The sequence below is a fragment of the Carettochelys insculpta genome, unplaced genomic scaffold (genome assembly GCF_033958435.1).
Source record: "Carettochelys insculpta isolate YL-2023 unplaced genomic scaffold, ASM3395843v1 scaffold_0035, whole genome shotgun sequence".
Taxonomy (NCBI): domain Eukaryota; kingdom Metazoa; phylum Chordata; order Testudines; family Carettochelyidae; genus Carettochelys; species Carettochelys insculpta.
Window position 1 is genome coordinate 1,000,240 of NW_027439072.1, and position 12,808 is coordinate 1,013,047.

Genomic DNA, 12,808 nt, shown 5'->3' on the forward strand with positions numbered 1-12,808 from the left:
TGGCCAGCATAAGGCTTGAACCCATGACCTTGGTGTTATTAGCACCACGCTCTCACCAACTGAGCTAGTCGGCCAGCTGCAAAGGGTCTCACAAGGGGCCTTTTTGGAAATGAGCAACAGGCAGCTGCAGGGCCACTGGACTGAGATTTCCTCCCCTCCCCCACCAGCCTGGCCTCCCCTTTCAGACTCTCTCACCCGTCCCGCACTGCTCTGAGCCCAGCTTGGAGTTCCCCCAGCCCCGGCTGCCCCTTGCCAGCTGTCCTGGGCCGTGCAGTGGGTCCCTCACATCCTGCCTCTCCCACCCCTCCCCAGTGCCCTGATCCCCTTGTCCTCTCAGACCCTGCCGACCCCCCCACTGCCCTTTTCCCCTCCTCCCTCAGCCGCAAGCCCTGCCCGGGTTCCCCTTCACACCTGCCACCTCTCCCCCCGGCAGATGAACTCCTCCTCCCTCTGCACTGCACAGTCACCAGCTGAAACCTTGGGCCTGCCCAGGGGCTGTGACAGAACGTCTCCCACCGGCACAATTCATGTCCACTGCAGGGGTTTTGCTTCCCAGCAAGGCTACGAAATGTTGGTGAGGAAGCAAAAGGAAGCTACAAGAGGGATCTCAGGTGTGTCAGGTCAGCACTGGGGACAGCTGGGATGAGAGGTGAATTACCACTGGGGTGGGGGCAGAGCTGGGTGTGCCTGGGAGTGAGACACCCCCTGTCACGCACTAGTGTGTGCACATGGTGTGCAGGGACAGGGCTGTGGGATGTCTCTGCAGTGGCAGGTCGAGGGCAGGAGCTGCTCCCGCAGACAGGGCAGAACAGAGCTCCTGCCGACAGGGAATTGTGTCTGTGTTACAAACGTGCTGGAGGAGCTGGCTGGCAGAGGCAGCCCCCAGAACCACAAAGCTGTGAGGCACAGACTCTCTTCTGGCAGCCACAGCAGCACCTTCCCCACACCCATCACAACTGCCTTTTCCTGAGCTCCAGGCTGTGACTAGATTCTTTCCAACGCTCCTTTTCCATCAGCCTTTACCTTCCCCAGCAGGGAGAGAGATTGCCAAGTGAGGTCTTCTCTGCTCCCCAGCCAGACGTAGGGAAACATTAGGGAAGACACACAAAAGGGAGCCACTGGGAGTTACCCTGTGATCTCTTGTTTTTTAGGCAGGTAGGTTAGCCAGCTAAGCCACAACAACCACCTTGTTAAATTACAGCTTGCTGATAGGAAGGTAACTGTGTTAGTCTGTATCTTAAACCAAAAAACAGCCCTGTAGCACTTCAAAGATATGCGTTTTTGTAGGGCCAACCGACACAGTTGGACTGCCCACAACACCACCTTCCCATTCCCCACCACAGACATTGTGCTGGAGGGAAGCTGGAATTGCTGCCCAACGGACATTGAGGACGGGAGGAGTTAAAATGCTCCTTTCAGTTATTGTGCCCTCTGCAGTGGACAGGTCAGAATCCACCAGTCTCCCCTCCTCTCTCCCCACCTGCCCCAGTGCCAGGAACCCACAGGACACTGAGGATGGGAGGAGTTCGGGTTTTCGTGTTTGTTATGTGTCTTTTTTGTTGCAGACCCTTGGGGTGCGTTTGCAGAGGGGGCTGCCAGGGGCAGGACATGAGCCCTGCAGGGCACTGGTGGGTGTGTCTGTGACATCACAAGGGCCTCTGGAAGAACCTCAGATGATTGGTTAAAGGAGGTGGGGAGGTGGTGACCTCACAGACAGTCCAGCACAATGGCCAGGTGGGACAGGCTGCAGGGCCGGGGCCATCTCAGAGACCCCCCAGGGCTTTGCTCAGGGAGTCTCCTTCTTGAGAGCTCTGCCCTGGAGTCTGGAGAGAGAATTCATGGTGAGGAACGTGAGCGCAAGGAGGATCCTCTTTGGCCCATTCTCCTTTCCCACAACTAACTGCGCTGGACGGCAGCGTCTGTGTGTGGGGGGTCAGAGTCTGATCCAGACGATTGGTTAAAGGAGGTTTACTCTAGGTAATCTTACTCTGGTTGCTTTAAGTGTTTGGGAGAACTGCAGCATCAGTGAGTGGCAAGACCAAGATTTCCTAATACTGCATCTACACACAGGAAGCTAATTTCAGATGCAGCCAATGGACACACTATGGCTTTTTTCAAAATTGGCTTTACGCCTGTCTTCGCAGCCCGTTTCCACACAGCTGCTATTACTTGTACTTGTACTTGTACAAGGAGGTTTACTTATTTCAAAATAAGCCGTCCCCTATTTATTTCTGAATTATTTCAAAGCAGCAGTTGCCTTGTGTAGAGGCTGGGATAGTTATTTTGAAATAACTTTGTTGTGCAGAAGCCCCTTATAAATCCAGGTCTGTGACAGGCACAGCAGCAGCTGCTCAGAAGATAACAAGCCCTGCAGGTCAGGTTGTCACTCATCAGCACCCCAGTGAATGGGCATTAAGAGTGGTAATGGAGTGAAAGGATTAAAGGGCAGGGCTCCTCCCTGCAAAACAGAGTGAAGCCTCCTGAGCAAGACTGGTCTGGTGGCCAGAAGCCATTCAACTTCCTTCATGTCTTTGGACATTGCCGCCTATACCAGTCCAGCAAAGGGTAACAGAGGAACACCCTGCATTTGTCTACTGGCTAGCAAGGGCTGGACCCCTTGGTTTTATGAGCACCATGCGCTACCCACCTAAACTATCCAAGCTACAGAGAAACAGCTCACAAAGGTCCTTTCAGAAAGGAGCAACAGGCAGCTGTAGGTACAGTGTGGTTCCTGGCGTGAGATTGTTGTCCCTCCCCCACTGCTCAGCATCCCACCTAGGCATCCCCTCAGCCCCTCCCCCACCACCCTGAACCCCAACTTGGAATCTCCCACTCAGACTGCGTCTCCCATTCCCCACTGCCCTGAGCCCTGGCTAGGAATTCCCTCAGACCCTGCCGCTCCTCACCCACTGTACTAGGCCCTGCCAGGTTTCCCCTCGGACCCTGCCTGTCCCCTCCCTCTCTTCCCCTGAGCACGACATTAACACGGCCCATGTTCCCCGGCAGAGGGATAACACCATCACCACCCACTGCTGCAATGTGCTTCCTTTGGAGGGACCCCAGTCTGCTGCCTGCTCCTGAGCTCAGGTGCTCCCAGCTCACCCACAGCACATGGCCTTGGAGCAGCAGCTGCCCTGGCTGCTCTCCTACCACAGACACAGAGCCCACAGCTGTCACCCCAACTCCAGAACCTTCTGCATGTGCAGTATGAAACCTGCCCACCAAAATGACCTTCGTGCAACTCCTTCCTACCTGCTCCAGGGGTATCTTTCTCATCAGTACATGGCTCACCTGTGCATCACCACTTTCTCTCACCTGAGGCAGCCCATGGCCCTGACTTCCTCTTTCAAATCCAGCCTCCAGGTGAGAGCACTTCCTCTTCCCACCAGGTGGGAGACAAGATGTTGATAGTGCTCTCTTGTGCCATTGCACACAGCTCAGCACGGACAGCCCCAAACCCCCATGTACATAGTGAGCTTCCTGGGGGGCAGGCGCACAAAAGCAGCTCCCCTTGATTCCTTGGGCAGGAAGTTACAAGAACATCAGTTTTATTGGAAAATGTGGATATTGATCCCACTACCTCTTACGTGCTAAGCAAGTGCTCTATCATTTGAGCTAACTCCCCTCTGGAGAAAGTGTTCTGCCCTAGCCATGTCATTGCTGACTCCATATGTCCCTGGCTCTCCCCTGGTCCTTTCCAAAGATGACCCTTGTTAGCCCAGTTCCTTCCAGCTGGCTGGCTGAGCTCTTTAGACACAGCTGCTAATTATGCCATGGTGACAGTTTCAAGCTCTATGTGAGCCCTTGGGGCATCTTGACGAAGTGGCCTGGCTACTGTGGACAGGGAGGTTCCAGCACACACGGGGAGCTGTGCAGTGCCAGCTTTGTGGTAGAGTTCTGTGGGAATCCCTGCCTGCATCACAATGCCACTGCCTGGGGGTGCTGGTGCCTGGCAGCCTGGCATTGCACTGCCTGGTGGCCTCTGACCAGGTTCCACTGGCTGTGTCACCTCCCTGGGCTCAGAGTTTCACTGATCTACATGGGCAGGTGATATACACGCAGCAGGGGTGGCTCTGTGAACTGCAGAGGTCTGTAGCATGTGGTGCTTTGGCAGATGCTTCATTTCTGAGAGCAGCTGCAGAGGAGATCATGGACAGTCAGTGTCTGTGGGAAGAGGGGTTCACATTGGGGCTCTGGGGCATATTTTTATGCTTTTAATTTCTGGCCATGTGTGTGATTTATTTCTAGAGCTGTTTTCCGAGTGCCCCATCTGGGTGTGTTTACTAGCCAGAGCTGTTAGAAAGCACCACCAGCACCCCCTGGCAGTGGCATTGTGAGGCAGGCAGGGATTCCCATAGAGCCCTCCCACAAGGCTGGACCTGCACAACTCCCTGTGCGTGCTGGAACCTCCCCATCCACAGCAGCCAGGCCACTTAGTCAAGATGCCCCAAGGGCTCACCTGGAGCTTGAAACCGTCACCGTGACGTTATTATCACCAATGTTGAAACCGCTCAGCCAGCTGACAGGAACTGGTTTTACAAGTGTCATCTTAGGAAAGGAGTCAGGGGAGCCGCAGGGACATATGGACTCAACAATGAGGTGGCTGGGGCAGAACATTCACTTGACCAGAGGGGAATTAGCTCCAATGTTAGAGCGCTTGCTTAGCATGCAAGGGGTAGTGGGATCGATACCCACATTCTCCAGTGCAGGCCTTTTCCCCCAAGGCAACAGGAAACCACTTCCTTCTTCTTGGCTGCTCCCCAGGAAGCTTTCCATGGACAGGGGCATTTGGAGGTGCCTGTGCTCAGCTGTGTGCAAGGGCACAAAAGAGCACTTGGACCATCTTCTCTCCCACCTGCTGTGGGGATTCTGAGCAGTGGGGGAGGGGTTGCAAGCTAATTCCAGAGGCCCCAGGGACCCTGCAGCTGCCTCTTGCTCCTTTCTGAAAGGGCCCTTGTGAGCTGTCACTGTGCAGGCTGGCTCGCTCAGGTGGTGTGAGTATGATTCTCCTAACACCAAGAGTGGGGTCCCAGTAAGAGGGAGGGCCAGAGCTGACAAGGTCTATTCTGTCCGGGTGGAAATGGCCCATGATCAGTAGTTTGTATCAAAAGAGTAAAAACCAAGTCAGATCACACAGGGGGATGTGGCCCATTGTCAGAGTCTAATGTGGAGCTGTTAACACCCAGGGCAGAGAAGCTGCTTTCGGAAGGAACCAGCTACTCCCAGTCGCTGTTTAATCCTTGGTTGATGGAGTTAAATTTGCAAATAAATTGCAGCTCAGAGATTTCTCTCTCGATTTGATTTTTAAAATGTCTTTGTTGTAGGACTGCTACTTTCAAATCTGTTCCTGAGTGTCCAGGGAGACGGAAGTGCTCTCCCACAGGTTTGTCTCCATTTCCCTTTCTGATGTCTGGTTTATGTCCATTTAGTTTTTTACATAGAGACTGTCCACTTTGGCCAATGTAAATTGCAGTGGGGTATTGCTGGTGCACGATGGTATGTATTATGTTAGGAGATGTGCAGGTAAAGGAGCCCCTGATGGTCTGGTTGCTGTAAGGTCCTGTGATAATATTCATGGTGTAGATATGTGAGGAGAACTGGCAGCAAGGTTTGTTGCAGGGCTTGGTTCCCAGTTTAGAGTTACTGTGTTGTGATCTGTAGTTGGTGGGGAGGAGTTGTTTCAGGTTGGCAGGCTGTCTGTAGGCGAGGACAGGCCTGCCTCTCAAGGGCTGTGAGAGTGAAGGATCATTGTCCAGGATGGTTTGCAGATCACTGATGATGTGTTGGAGAGGCCTTAGGTAGTGGCTGTTTGTGATGGCCAGTGGTGTTCTCTTGTTTTCCTTGCGAGACCTGTCTTGTAGCAGATGGCTTGTGGGTACCCGTCTGGCTCTGTCAATCTGTTTCCTCACTTCCTTTGGTGGATATTGTAGTTTGAGGAAAGCTTAGTAAAGGTCTTGTAGATGTTTGTCTCTGATGGAGCAGAGCAAATACGGTTGTACCTTCGTGCCTGGCTGTCTACATTGGATCATGTAGTCTCCTCTGGATGGAATCTGGAGGTGTGTAGATAAGCAAAGAGGTCTGTGGGTTTTCAGTATAGGGTGGTATTTCTGTGACCATCCCTTATCTTCTGCACACTAGTGTGCAGGAAGTGGATCTCTTTTGTGGACTGGTGCAGACTAAGGTTGATGGTGGGGTGGAAACTGTTGAAATCCTGATGGAACTCTTCAAGAGCCTCCTTCCCAACCAATGAAGCACTTGCCCAGCTTTGATGGTGTTTGGATCTTATAAGGCACCGGAGGAAGCTCAACTTGTGCTGAGTATCGTCACACAGACCAGGCAGAGCTGTGAATGACTGAGCCCAGCAGCACCAGCTGAATCTCCCTCCAGGCAGGAGGAAGGGTGGGGAAGGCTTTGGCAAGGAGAAGTCAAGTGCAGCTGGCGTTTGTGTGGCGGGGGTTGGTTGGTTTTGTTTTTGTCTAAAACTGTGACATGTGATTTTTGCTTTTCCTCCAAAGATGAGTTTTGCAAGGCCGAGTGTTGCTCAGGGAGCAAGAAGTCTTGAGTTGAACTCCCTGATGCTCCCGCCACAGAGTGTGTTTGCTGCTCTCCCTGACTTTGTGTTCCCTGCGTTTCTCTTACCAACATGCGCCAACAATGCCCAGATGCTTTGTATATTGGACAGACTTCTACGTCCTTTAGACAAAGGCTTAATGGGCACAAAACAGACATCAAAACACTCCAGATCCACGAACTAGTTAGTCAACCTATTAATGTGGTGGACCGTTCTATTAATGACTTAAGAGTATGCATGTTACTGAAAAAATTTTTTCGCACCGCTATTTAAAAGGAAACAGCTGAGTTGTCGTTAATATTCAAATTCGGCACATTAACACATGGTTTGAACCGGGATGGGAATGTTCTGAGTCACTAAAAGGGCTCGTTTGCATACTTGGCTTAATCTAATTTTTGACCTCCCTGCCCCCCCCCCCACTCCTCTACTCTCTGATTTGCTCACCTTGAACATGTTTATCTGATTTGTCCTCCCTGACTACTGTATTTGGTTCTGTTTGCCTTACATATCGAGTCTGTTCTGGTTTGGCTGTGGTCTGAAGAAGTGGGTCTGTCCCACGAAAGCTCACCTCAGGAATTATTCTGCAATTCCTTAAAGTGCTACTTGACTGACTTTTGTTTTGACAGAGTGGTTTGTGACCTGTTCCGAGTGGGAAGTTGGTTTCTTGCTTCAGGGCTCTGAAGAAAGCTTGGAAATGACCTTGGAAAGGTGAAGTTAGGTGCAGTACTTATCAGAGCACTGGCTGATGGTGGCTTGTTGGTCTAGGGGTGGGAGAGCTCCTGGGCTCAAGTCCTTTCTTCTGCCTTTCTCTGATATCTTACCCAGACATTTGGGGGACTGCTGTCTCTTTGCATGTTTTCCCTCTGTTCATTAGCTCAGTACAATGAAGCAGCCTTTTGCTACTGGGTGGCTCAGCTCAGGCATTAGTCTGTCAAGATGTGCTCCCAACATCTATGTCCCTCCTGGTCTTTGGAACAGCACAACTTGGGGGCGGAAGCCGCAAATGTCCAGCTTCTGGCTCTGCCTTTTTCTGGATAACTTGGCATTTCCCCCTTTCTGGGCTACAGTCCTTTAATTCACTGTCACTCCCACAGTGACCCAGGCAGTCCTCTTTTTCCCTGCCACCCCCTCAGTGGCTGTTGCAGGAATCCCTCCTTCTGGTTGTAGCTCAGCATGGACTCCACATCCAGCGCTTCTTGGCTTTTCCTTCTCAGGTTTCACTTCTCCTTCCCTGGACTGCTTCCTATAACTCCCCTTCATCTGGATGCGCTGTCTATGAACTCTCAGCCCTACAAGGGGCTGCCCTTTTCCAGCAGCCTCTGTCTTTTCAGCTTTCATCCTTGATTTATAGCCCCATCTGCTCCTGCTGACAATCTCTGCTCCCAGCCTCTTCCTGCAGGTGCAGCCTGGGCAGTGATTCAGCCTTGCTGGCCACCTTAATCCTTGCAAGCCTGTGTTGGGAGGATTGGTTTGGTGCATTCTGAGGACTGAAAGTTGTGGTCTCTTCATGTGGTTTTTTGCTCTCTGTGTTTGTTCTTGACCTAGGTTCTTTTTTGTGGCCTATCTGAGCAGCAGGGGACATGCCAGACAGCTGTTCCAGGTAAGAAACCCCTCTTCCTCTACACTCTGGCCTCTCTGGGAGCCCCAAGGTTTACTCATAAATGAGTCTTTGGGGCAGGAGTCACTGCATGGACTGCTCATTCTTTCATTCTCAAGGCAAGTTCCTGACCCTGGCTGAGGGTCTGGGGTTAACCTGGCTCGTTCATGTCATGCTTTGGGGCCTTGGGCCAGTGCATGGTGCTCTGCAGCTGGGATCTGTCAGGGCCTTTTCTCTGCTGTGTTGGTCCTTTCTTCAGCCACCATTTGTGTGTTTGATGGGAACAGAAACCTGAGCCTTGCAGGCTGGGAACTGATCTCAGCTGAGGGACAGATTTCCTCAGTGCTGGCACATTTGCAGAGGAAAATTTTAAGAGTTGAAGTTCATTGCAAACATGCAGGGCAAAAACTGAATGTTCTGGAGATAGAAATGAAAATATATTTTCCTGAAGAAAACCACCTGAAATGGAGCCCCTCTTCAGCTGCAGTCAAATGCTGCACCTCTGAGCTCTGCCCCTCTTTACCAGTGGAAAATGGTGAGAGTTTTGTTTCTCTGGAGAGGCAACTCTATCTTTCTCAGAAGGAATGTGCACATGACAATCTGGCTAGCCAAGGAGTGCAGGGTGCCAGTCAATGAAGAGTCACAGGTGCCCAGAAAAGATTCAAACGCCAGGTCTCAAGGTGAAGTGGACAGCATTTAGAACTCTGAAAATTTCTATCTCAGTTCAGGTCAATGTGGGACCTCCTGGTAGCACAGCGGTGACCTGGAAATCTCTCTTTGTCCAGGGTCTTGGTTTTCTTATCCACAGGTGCACCTGAGTGAGGGCTTTTTCCTCCTGCTGGATAAATGAGTCCCACCAGAATGCCTCCCCCATTATCTCAGCTTTTTGGGAACCCCCCAGTAATTGGCCTGCATCCCCCACTGGTTCAAAGCCCTCCCCTTTCATGAAGCCAAAGGGGCCTTGCTTCTATGTTCACCTGATTTCCTCTTAGGGAGTCCACTGCTGTGGCTGAAACTCTCCTGTCTTCTCCTCCCATTGAGCCAGCCACTGTTTTACTAGGGGGACGGGGACCCTCCACAGCTCCACCATCTTCCCCCACCAGTGACATGACAAACCGTCTCTGGGCTTTGTTGGCTGGAAAACAGTTAAGCTAGTTGTGGACTTTGTTGTCACTCCACCAGTTCCTGCTGGTCTGTCCTGTCCCCTGGTTCAGCAACCCACCGGCCTGGCCGCTCTCTTCCTCATCCAGTAGCTTAGAGCTGAAAACTCAGAAAGCAGAGCCCTGGAAGGTTTCTAATCCCACCACCTCCAAGGGAAGGAAGGGAGTGTCGGGGGGGGGAAGACTCAGTCTCACTTCTTGAGGAAAGGCTGCAACCCAAAGTCATTCACAAGATTTGTAGTTACTGCTGATCAACCCACACCAGCAGGAGAATGAAGTCCCACCACCCTGAACATCTCTGAACCACTTGTGTAGAACAGCCAGACACTCAGACACTTGAATGTCACTGAAGAGGATTTCCAGAGTTCCACAACAACCTCTACAGAAGTGCTGGGGGCCATGATTGGCAGGGGCAGTGGTCTCCTGTGTTTATCACTTCCCTGATTCCCAGAGCTTTGAGGCCAGCAGAACTGGGGAGGAAATGGAGATTAAAGAAAACTCCTGAAGCTGCTGTGGAGGGCAGGTGCCACTTGGCAGGGTGCTCCTACTGCCCTTCGTGTGGGAGGTGTGTGGTGCAGTGCGAACTTCTGGGGGGCTGGCTTTGTGCTTTGGGTGGCTGGGTCCAGGCAAGCCCCAGCCTCACCTTTTCCAGACTCACTAGGAAGCCTGTCCCTTAAGTAGAGGTAGTGATCATAAAGCCTTCCTCTGCCACATGGACTGGAGAACCAAGGTTTGGTAGGGTGTTCTTGGACAGCAAGAATTTTGTTGGTCAGGTCAACAGAGTGGGGACAGGACAAGAACCTTGTGATGAAGATCATCTCCTGGGGTGGGGAAAGGCTGGCCAGGCTGTGTCCAGGGCCCAAGTCCTTCTCAGTCAGGTGAAGGAAGTAGCCAAGCGAGAGGAGGGATGGAGATGGCCAAAGCCCCTTCCCAACAGGCTGGCCAGCCTCACCACATGTGCATGCTGGAATCTCCTCCCATCAGCGCTCTAGATTGCTCCCTGCCAGCAAAGTACACGGTGGCAGGGCCGTCCTTACCCAAATGCTGACTGCACAGCTGCATAGGGCACCTCAGCATTTCCCAATTCATTTCATTCATTGCAATGGGAGCTGGACACATGAGTCCCCAGTCCCAGCCCTGTGTTCCTTCTGTGCTGTGTGGGCCATGCTGCCAGGGAACAGAGAGGCCCTGGGGATGCCAGACCTGATATACAGGCTCAGAGACTCAGCCTAGACAGTCCTGTGCCTCCAGCAAATCCTCCAGGGGCTGCAGGGCATTGGGTAGCAGCAGTATCCCTTGTGCAGCAGCGTAGATTGGGGGCATATCAAACTCTGGTGCAGCAATGGGGTGGTGCAGTGGGGTAAAGCAGGTTCACCTCGCACTAGCAGCAGCTCCTGGGGGCGAGGGGAAAGTGGCTCCATGCACATCGTGACATTTTGAACACACAACCCACCTCTTCCTATTGGCTGTGGTTCCCCCTTCCTGGCCAGTGGGAAACACGGGCGATTCCTGCATATGTGATTTCCCCCTTCCCTACCTCCCCCAGGGCCTGCAGGGGATGTGTTGGCCACTAAAGAGAAGAGTTGAGACTCCAAGGCCAAGAAGCAGGGCACAGAAGATCCAAAGTCTTCAGTCTTATGAAATTTCATAAGAGGGGTACAGCCCAGTCAGCTGCTGGGTCGCAGGCTCATCCACCTCATTAAAAATGATGAAATCTGTTACTGCTTCTAAGTTTTTCCTTTCTGCAGACTTATTTTCTTACACACGCCCAAATGGGATTTTTATATATATGAACATCACTGAAATTTCTGTCAGTTCTGATCACATGAGATGGTTTTAGGGGAGCTGCTAATTTCAGGGAAGAAAAGTGGGGACCAATGTAAGAAGTTTCCTTCTTTATATTTATCCAAATTCTAAAATATCTCCAAAGATGGAGATTTTGCCTTTACCCGAGGCAATTTATTCCAGTGCTTAACTGCCCTGACAGGAAATATCTCCTAATCTCCAACCTCCCTTGCTGCAGTTCAAGGGGAATTCAATTTAACTAAAATTAAAGGGAAGGAATTTTATGATTTGTAGCTGTATTCCCAATTCGATAGATTGATTGATTGATGTTTGGAATCTATCTATCTATCTATCTATTGGTCATTACTCTGGCCAGATCAGGGATTGTAGAACTCACTGCTCAAAGAATTAAATTTAAACTTGAGAGAGAAATAAAATTGTGAAATGTGCAGACCTGAGCACAGAGTTGTTCTGCATGTGAATTATGATACAGACCCACAAGTGTGAACTTTGGGTCCTTTCCCTTCCTGTCACTGCATTAATGTCCTCCAAACACCCCGGGGTGTGGGGCTTTCTCTAGCCCTGGGCGCCTTCCAGTGCAGACCAAGTGCCTGTCTGGTGTGCGCTTTGGTGCCACACTCCCGACTGCACCATACAGGAGGCCTGTGATCTGCAGGGGCGTCAGATGAGAGGATCTCTGCAAAGAGCCTGTGGCACAGAGCAGCCTCTGGTGTTCCCATGTGCAGCCGGCTAGAGCTGAGAGAGTGGGGGTGACACAGGGGTAGCAGCTCAGCCATGCAAAGGGGCTGCCAGGGGCAGGACATGAGCCCTGCTGGCCAGGGGGAGGTGTGGGAGTGACATCACAAGGGCCTTTTACAGCACCTCAGCTGATTGGTTAAAAGAAGTTGGAAGGTGATGACATCATAGAGGGTCCCTGACACCAGCCATGTGGGACAGGCTGCAGGGCTGGGGCCATCTCAGACACCCCCGGGGCTTCCCCACAGGGAGTCTCCTTCCTCCGCTCTGCCCATGAGGCTGGAGAGGAACCAGGGTGAGGAAAATGAGCATGAGAAGGAGCCTCTTTGTCCCGTTCTCCTTCCCTCTTGACTAACTGCGCTGGACGACCGACGTTCACCTGGGTCAGGTCAGAGCCTGACCCAGCTGATGCTGGGCAAATTGAAGGCAGGGAAAACACTCGGTTAAGGTGCTGCCCTCCCCAGTGGAACTGAAGAGTGAATGAATCAGGGTCCTCCTTTCTCGTCCCATCGCCCATTGTTGTGAAGCACAACAGTCTGTGAGCCACGAATGCCCCTTTCTCTGGAGAGTCACTAACAGGCAATTTCCCACAGAAAACTCTCTGCAAATGTGTGTTCACTCTGTATGAAAAAGAAACGTGTTCTACTGACTGCACCGGCTCTGCGCTGAGATCAATGGTGTCAGCATTCCTTTGTTGTGCAGAAATTGCCGTAGGTGTGTGAGGTGTTCGGGAGATGTAGCAGCACCAGTGAGAGGCTTGGCCAAGATTCACTCCAACAGTCTGTTTTCTTTGCATCTCACCTCCTGCAGCCCAGATAACAAAGACTGGAGTCTGGCCCTTGTGAGCACTTTGCCCCACACATTTGACTTTTGCCCAGCTGACAGGCACATTTGACTCTTTCTATTCTGTGATAGGCTGTATGGAGCATTTTATTTGTG

General features: G+C 51.8%; 1 non-coding gene across 1 annotated transcript; it reads right to left on the reverse strand.

Moving 5' to 3' along the window:
* TRNAI-AAU (transfer RNA isoleucine (anticodon AAU)) lies at positions 1–74 on the reverse strand. The gene has a single exon. It is a non-coding gene; the product is annotated as a tRNA-Ile (tRNA).
* Positions 75–12,808: the final 12,734 nt, after the last annotated feature.